The sequence below is a fragment of the Micromesistius poutassou genome, assembly GCF_964030765.1.
Source record: "Micromesistius poutassou genome assembly, chromosome: 17".
NCBI lineage: Eukaryota > Metazoa > Chordata > Actinopteri > Gadiformes > Gadidae > Micromesistius > Micromesistius poutassou.
The window spans coordinates 14,910,698-14,918,318 of record NC_140287.1 but is presented as its reverse complement, the minus strand read 5'-3'; the positions used below and the strand labels follow the sequence as shown (position 1 = coordinate 14,918,318).

The following is a 7,621-nucleotide window of genomic DNA, read 5'->3' as shown; positions in this document are numbered from 1 at the left end:
AGAGGAGGGGGGGGGGGGTGGTGCTGCCAGGGTTGGGTGCGGGTGAGGACCCTGGCAGCAGAGTGGTATACTGGAGCCAATCCAGGGCTCTGTGGGGACCCCCCAGTGGGACTCCATGACCTCCGTCCAGAGGGGAGGTGATGAAGGCGTGGATGAGGGTCTCTACCACGGGGGCGGTGAGGGACGGCCCGAGTCTGGATATGTCTCTGAGGGGGTCCAATGCCTCTCTGTTGATGGACTCGATGTGGGGAACCAATGATAGGGATGAGTCTGGGATCCCCCCCAGGTTGGGGACTTGAGAGAAGGGGCAGACGGAGCAGCCGTCCATGGACAGGACCAGATCCCCAACCTTCTGGGGCCTCGGGGGCCTCAACCAGGACTCTGTGTCCTTACTGCTGAGTTGGAGGAGGTTGGCAGACATGCAGAGTGACTGGGGGGTGGGGGGGTGATGTAATATGTTGAAGTTGAGGTTGTAGTTGTATTCAATATGTAGAAGTTTTAGTTGTATGTAATCTGTGGTAGTTCAATCAGTTAGTAGTTTTATGTAATATATTTTAGTTGAGTTAGTAGTTGCATGTAATACGTGGTAGTTGAAGTAGTAGTTGTATGTATTACGTAGTAGTTGAGGTAGTAATTCTATTTAGTAGTTGAGGTAGTAGTTGTATGTTATATGTTGTAGTTGAGGTAGTAATTGTCTGTAACACGTGGTAGTTGAGGTAGTAGTTGTATGTAATACGTGGTAGTTGAGGTAGTTGTATGTTTGTACTTGTATGTTTAATAATGCTGAGGAATATAATGCTGGCTCTTGGTTGAGGCCCCTGGTTAGAGCCAGCTCTGTGCTCAGCGCTCTGTGTCAGAGTCTCTTCCCCCTCAGCAGCTGCAGCAGGTTCCTGCTGTAACAGCTCAGTGTCTACGCAGTGTGACTGAGGGAGGTTTTTGTACGGCTCTCAATCACTGTGTGAACAGATTAACACTGTTAAGATAGTGGAAACTCTGACAGTGATAAACTGCTGCATCTTCACGCTGAGCACCGTTGATGGTCAGAGAGAAGTCAGTGCTGCTTCCACTGCCACTAAACCGAGCTGGTGTTGGTGATACACGTTGGTTTACTAATTTAATGATGAGCTTGGGTTCTTCTCCAGGTTTCTGTTGGTACCAGTGTAGATAATCACCATTACTATCCCTGTAAACCGCTGGGTTGGTTTTACAGGTCAGAGTGACTGTGGATCCTGGAGTAAAGGACACTACTGGTGTCTGAGTCACAGTCACCTGACTGCTGGTTCCTGTAGGAAACAAACAAACCAAACATTGAGTTATCCAATAGAAAACACAAGCAAAGAAAGGTGGTCCACATTTTGACTGAGTGGAATGAACCAACCTGTTAAGGATCCACAGACCACTGTCCAGAAAAGGAGGGTGAGGTGATTCATGGTTGCCACGGTTTCTGGGGTGTTGAGTGACAGCTCCGAGTCCCGCAGTGTTGAACTCAGAGGACTTTAAACCCTCTCAGAACCCCAGTTTCAGCTGAGCATGCAAAGCTTCCTCTGTATGGAAATGACCTGTTTCCACTCATCAGACTGGGGGTGAGAGTGACTGCAGACATTCTGGGAGGACCGCTGTATCTCTTATACATTCACACTTTTGAAATACAAATTCGGATTTACAGAAAACTATTGGAATTTATAATGTGTAACATTTTTTCTGGTTGAAATTGTTCTTGGTTTGTATGAAATCCATTACATTTCTAATTTGTTTGAAAAAAAATAGTTGTTGCATTATTATTATCTAAAATCAGAATAATAGATAAAATTAAATTTTTCTGTTCATAATAAATGCATGGTTATAACATTTGCTTGAACGTTTATTATCAAGTCAAATTATTAGACTTGACTTGATAGAATAAACAGTCTGTGAGTGTGCCTTTAAATGGTAAAAAAATGTTATGAAAATAAATGCATGATAAATGTATTTCATTAAATCAATTCAAACAATTAATATACATAATATTTCCAGTGACTCAAATATCGACAAATTCATACATTTGGGTGAAAGCAAGTGTTTGTGTGTCAGTGAGATGAGATTTTAATGTGCGTGAGGTTTTTGTACAGCCTCTTAATGAGTTTGTATCACTGTGGTGGACTTTTGGTGGAGGCACCAAACTCATCATTGACTGTAAGTACAAGGACACTTTTCTTTTCCTGACATATGTAACTTATGGAATGAATTAACTTTAATGATTTTAAAATAATAATTGAGAATATATATATTTTTTTCTTTATACGTTGAGTACACAGTGTTAATATATTGTTGTACAGAGTTTTGTGTTGTAGGTTAAATTAACAACAGGTTTATGTCATACTGCATGAACTGTTTTCCAAAGAATATTTTCACAATTTTAGTCTATTGCGGCAGCATATTTTATTGATTAAAAAATATGTATTTAGTATTATGGGCAAAAAGTTTAATTTATGTTCAGTGGAACTTCTAAAAATTCATTTAATTATTGGAAACATATTACAATTTGTGCAAATGTGCTTAGTAATCCAGATTTTCACTTATCTTTTTCATCGCCGATTAACCACATGTGATATGCTTTGAACACTGAAATAATGATGTATTAATTTCCAACAAAAAATAAACATGAATGCGTTTTTGTGTGAACTTGATTAAACTAAATGTCCTCCTTCCTCTTTAATATGACCAACTGCTGGTGAACAGGAAGCTGTCCCTTCCCTCTGTGCTCCTATGAGGGCTGATGTTAACTGAGCCTGTTGTCCACTCCTCTCTCGCTCTTCCAGTGGGAGTGGTGCAGCCCACGCTGAGCGTCCTCCCTCCCTCCAGAGTGGAGCTGGAGCAGGGCAGTGCTACACTGCTGTGTATGGCCAGTGGGGGCTCCCCCTCAGACTGGAAGCTTGGCTGGAAGGTGGGGGGCAGCAGCAGGTCTGGGGGGGTGTCAGATAGCCTGGGGGTCCTGGGGAAAGACGGCCACTACAGCTGGAGCAGCACCTTGACCCTCCCTGCAGACCAGTGGAGGAAGGCGGGCTCAGTGAGCTGTGAGGCCAGTAAGAATGGCCAGACGCAGCCTGTCACTCAAACCCTGGATCCTGGCCAGTGTTCAGAGTAGAGAGGCTCCAGCATGGAAGTACTGGAGGACACAGATCTCCTCTGACATGCCTGCTCTATGTCTCTCTGTCTCAGGTGGCACTGCAGCTTTTGATGATTTACATGAATACAACATGTCTTTGATCCATTAACATTATGCTTTCTGGTTTGTGTTTGTTACATGTTGAACATTTAATAAAAATACAAAAAATATATATTTCTTTTCATAATTTACTATCGTTCATATTCTGTATTTTAGAATGAATGTGGCTTCTAATGAGTAAATAACACCTCTTATCTTTATTAAACAAACTTCAACATTATGAATGAGGGGTTAAAGCTATGGTGTGTATCTCTGAATGAGCAAAGTGTTGGTTGTGTGGATGTCCTTGTAAAGTGTGTTCACTGTATTCAGTGGACCAGTGTCAGTCATAGAGCCACTGCTGCTGAAATGACCCATGTGTGTCAGACGGACTTTATGTCATGTCATATAATAGTAGTTCAGAGAGATGTCCAGGTTTCTGCAGATACAAACTTAGAAACATGTAAAAGTACGTCTCAATAGACATTCAGTATCTCTCATCAAGACATAGGAACCCTAGCATGCTGAGTGGGGGAAACATTAACGTATTTATAATGTCTGTCTATAAGTCAAAAACCAAACCAACATCGCTAAAACATGTGTTTCATTAAACGTATTCTGTGGGCAGTGAACTGTAGCTATTCAAATCATGTCCCGTTTTAGCAGATGTGCACCTGGGTCTCTTGAGTGACAGACGTGACAGAAGTGGAAATGTAGGGCTGAGGTTTCAGAAGAGTCTCTGGAGATTCGAGTGAAAGCAGTATGTGTCTCAATACCAGCTCAATGGCCCCCCCTTGTGTCAAACCAACGCTGTTACAACAAAGAGTGATTCTATGAACTCATCTCTGTTCACCTCCATCTTTAATAGTAGCTTAGAGCCTCAGTAGTAGTTAGCATGTCAGTGGGTTAGCCTGGTAGCAGACAGAGGCTGGTGTTTAGCAGTTGTTCCTCATGGCTTCCTTAGCTGCCAGGATGAGGGCTGTGAGGGTGGACCGAGGCTTGGCCATCTCCAGGAACGGAGGCTGCAGAACAACAGCGTTTGTTACGGTCACTAAGGAAACACACTCTGGTGTTTCCACCAGTGAACCGTAGCAAAGACGTGTCGGGGAGATGTTGTCGTTCAAGCGGCATGTGAACACACACACACACACACACACACACACACACACACACACACACACACAGACTTGTTCCAGACTGCTGTGCTCTCCATTGGTATCATTATGACCTCAGAGAGGAGAGTCCAAGATGGATCCTTTGTGATTAAACTGCTCAATGAAGAGCAAGGTGGTGTTGTGTGGAACTATCTAGAAGAGAGTCAACAGAGCACGGTGCATTGTGGAGTGACCAGGCTGACAAGGCCCCCCACATGGGCTGGGGAGAGACTTCAGCACCTAGGAGGTGGGACTGGGGGAGGTCAACCATTCACTGATTAAGACTCATCTGAGAGAGAGGGAGAGAGAGAGAGAGAGAGAGCGTAGTTGTATCTATTATGTTGTAGTTGAAATAGTAGTATGTAATACATTTGAGTTGAAGTTGTGTATAAATTGCTGTAGTGGATGTATTAGTGGTATTTTGTATATTATAGTTGAGTAAGTAGTTATACATTGACAATTATTAAATAGTTATATTTAATACGTGGTAGTTGAGATAGTAGTTGTATGTAATATGAGGTAGTTGAGGTAGTAGTTGTATGTAATACGTGGTAGTTGAGGTAGTAGTTGTATGTAATATGTGGTAGTTGAGGTAGTACTTGTGTATTTAATAATGCTGAGGAATATAATGCTGGCTCTTGGTTGAGGCCCCTGGTTAGAGCCAGCTCTGTGCTCAGCGCTCTGTGTCAGAGTCTCTTCCCCCTCAGCAGCTGCAGCAGGTTCCTGCTGTAACAGCTCAGTGTCTACGCAGTGTGACTGAGGGAGGTTTTTGTACGGCTCTCAATCACTGTGTGAACACAGGGCCACTATGGTAACTCTGACAGTGATAAACTGCTGCATCTTCACGCTGAGCACCGTTGATGGTCAGAGAGAAGTCAGTGCTGCTTCCACTGCCACTAAACCGAGCTGGTGTTGGTGATACACGTTGGTTTACTAATTTTACGATGAGCTTGGGTTCTTCTCCAGGTTTCTGTTGGTACCAGTGCAGATACTGATAGCTACTCCATCTGTAAACCGCTGGGTTGGTTTTACAGGTCAGAGTGACTGTGGATCCTGGATTAACGGACACTACTGGTGTCTGAGTCACAGTCACCTGACTGCTGGTTCCTATAGAAAACAAACAAACCAAACATTGAGTTATCCAATAGAAAACACAAGCAAACAGAGAAGGGTGGTCCACATTTTGACTGAGTGAAATGAACCAACCTGTTAAGGATCCACAGACCACTGTCCAGAAAAGGAGGGTGAGGTGATTCATGGTTGACACGGTTTCTGGGTTGTTGAGTGACAGCTCTGAGTCCTGCAGTGTTGAACTCAGAGGACTTTAAACCCTCTCAGAACCCCAGTTTCAGCTGAGCATGCAAAGCTTCCTCTGTATGGAAATGACCTGTTTCCACTCATCAGACTGGGGGTGAGAGTGACTGCAGACATTCTGGGAGGACCGCTGTATCTCTTATACATTCACACTTTTGAAATACAAATTCGGATTTACAGAAAACTATTGGAATTTATAATGTGTAACATTTTTTCTGGTTGAAATTGTTCTTGGTTTGTATGAAATCCTTTACATTTCTAATTTGTTTGTAAGAAACTGTCGTCACATTATTATTACCTAAAACGTGAATAATAGATAAAAACATATTGTTCTGTTTATAATAAATGGATGATTATAACATTGGCATGAAGGTTTTTGAAGTCAAATTATTCGACTTGTGTTAAAACAATAAACATTTGTAAGTGCTCCTTTAAAAATGTTATGAAATGTTTGATAAATGTATTTCATTTAATCAATTCAAACAATTAATATATATTAATAATAACATTTCCAGTGAATCAAATATCGACTAATTAGATTTGGGTGAAAGCAAGTGTTTGTGTGTCAGTGAGATGAGTTTTTAATGTGCGGAAGGTTTTTGTACAGCCTCTTAATGAGTTTGTATCACTGTGGTACACTTTTGGTGGAGGCACCAAACTCATCATTGACTGTAAGTACAAGGACACTTTTCTTTTCCTGACATATGTAACATATGTAACATATGTAAAATTAACTTTAATGATTTTAAAATAATAATAATAATTTAGAATTTTCATTTCTTTTTTTTTTTCTTTATATGTCGAGTACACAGTGTTAATATATTGTTGTACAGAGTTTTGTGTTGTAGGTTAGATTAACAACAGGTTTATGTCATACTGCATGAACTGTTTTCCAATGAATATTTTCACTATTTTAGTCTATTGCGGCAGCATATTTTATTGATTAAAAAATATGTATTTAGTATTATGGGAAAAAGTTTAATTTATGTTCAGTGGAACTTCTAAAAATTAATTTAATTATTGGAAACATAGTACAATTCATGCAAATGTGCTTAGTAATCCAGATTTTCACTCATCTTTTTCATCGCTGATTAACCACATGTGATATTCTTCAAAGACACTGAAATAATGATGTATTCATTTCAAACAAAAAATAAACATGAATGCGTTTTTGTGTAAACTTGATTAAACTAAATGTCATCCTTCCTCTTTAATATCACCAACTGCTGGTGAACAGGAAGCTGTCCCTTCCCTCTGTGCTCCTATGAGGGCTGATGTTAACTGAGCCTGTTGTCCACTCCTCTCTCTCTCTTCCAGTGGGAGTGGTGCAGCCCACGCTGAGCGTCCTCCCTCCCTCCAGAGTGGAGCTGGAGCAGGGCAGTGCTACACTGCTGTGTGTGGCCAGTGGGGGCTTCCCCTCAGACTGGAAGCTTGGCTGGAAGGTGGGGGGCAGCAGCAGGTCTGGGGGGGTGTCAGATAGCCTGGGGGTCCTGGGGAAAGACGGCCACTACAGCTGGAGCAGCACCTTGACCCTCCCTGCAGACCAGTGGAGGAAGGCGGGCTCAGTGAGCTGTGAGGCCAGTAAGAATGGCCAGACGCAGCCTGTCACTCAAACCCTGGATCCTGGCCAGTGTTCAGAGTAGAGAGGCTCCAGCATGGAAGTACTGGAGAACACAGATCTCCTCTGACACGCCTGCTCTATGTCTCTCTGTCTGAGGTGGCACTGCAGCTTTTGATGATTTACATTAATATAACATGTCTTTGATCCATTAACAATATGCTTTCTGGTTTTTACCCCTTGCTTGGATTTGTCACATGCTGAATATTGAATAAAGATTTAAAGAATACATTCTTTCTGGTCATCATTTACTATTGTTTATCTACTGTATTTTCAAATTAAAGTGGCTTCTAATCAGTATATAAAACCTCTCTTATCTTTATTAAACAAACTTCACTACCATTATGAAAG

General features: G+C 41.8%; 1 gene segment (V, D, J or C); it reads left to right on the top strand.

Annotated features, from left to right (window-relative positions):
* Window positions 1–2,140: 2,140 nt before the first annotated feature.
* On the top strand, window positions 2,141–3,314 carry LOC311361828 (immunoglobulin kappa constant-like). The segment is given in 2 exons: window positions 2,141–2,172; window positions 2,799–3,314.
* Window positions 3,315–7,621: the final 4,307 nt, after the last annotated feature.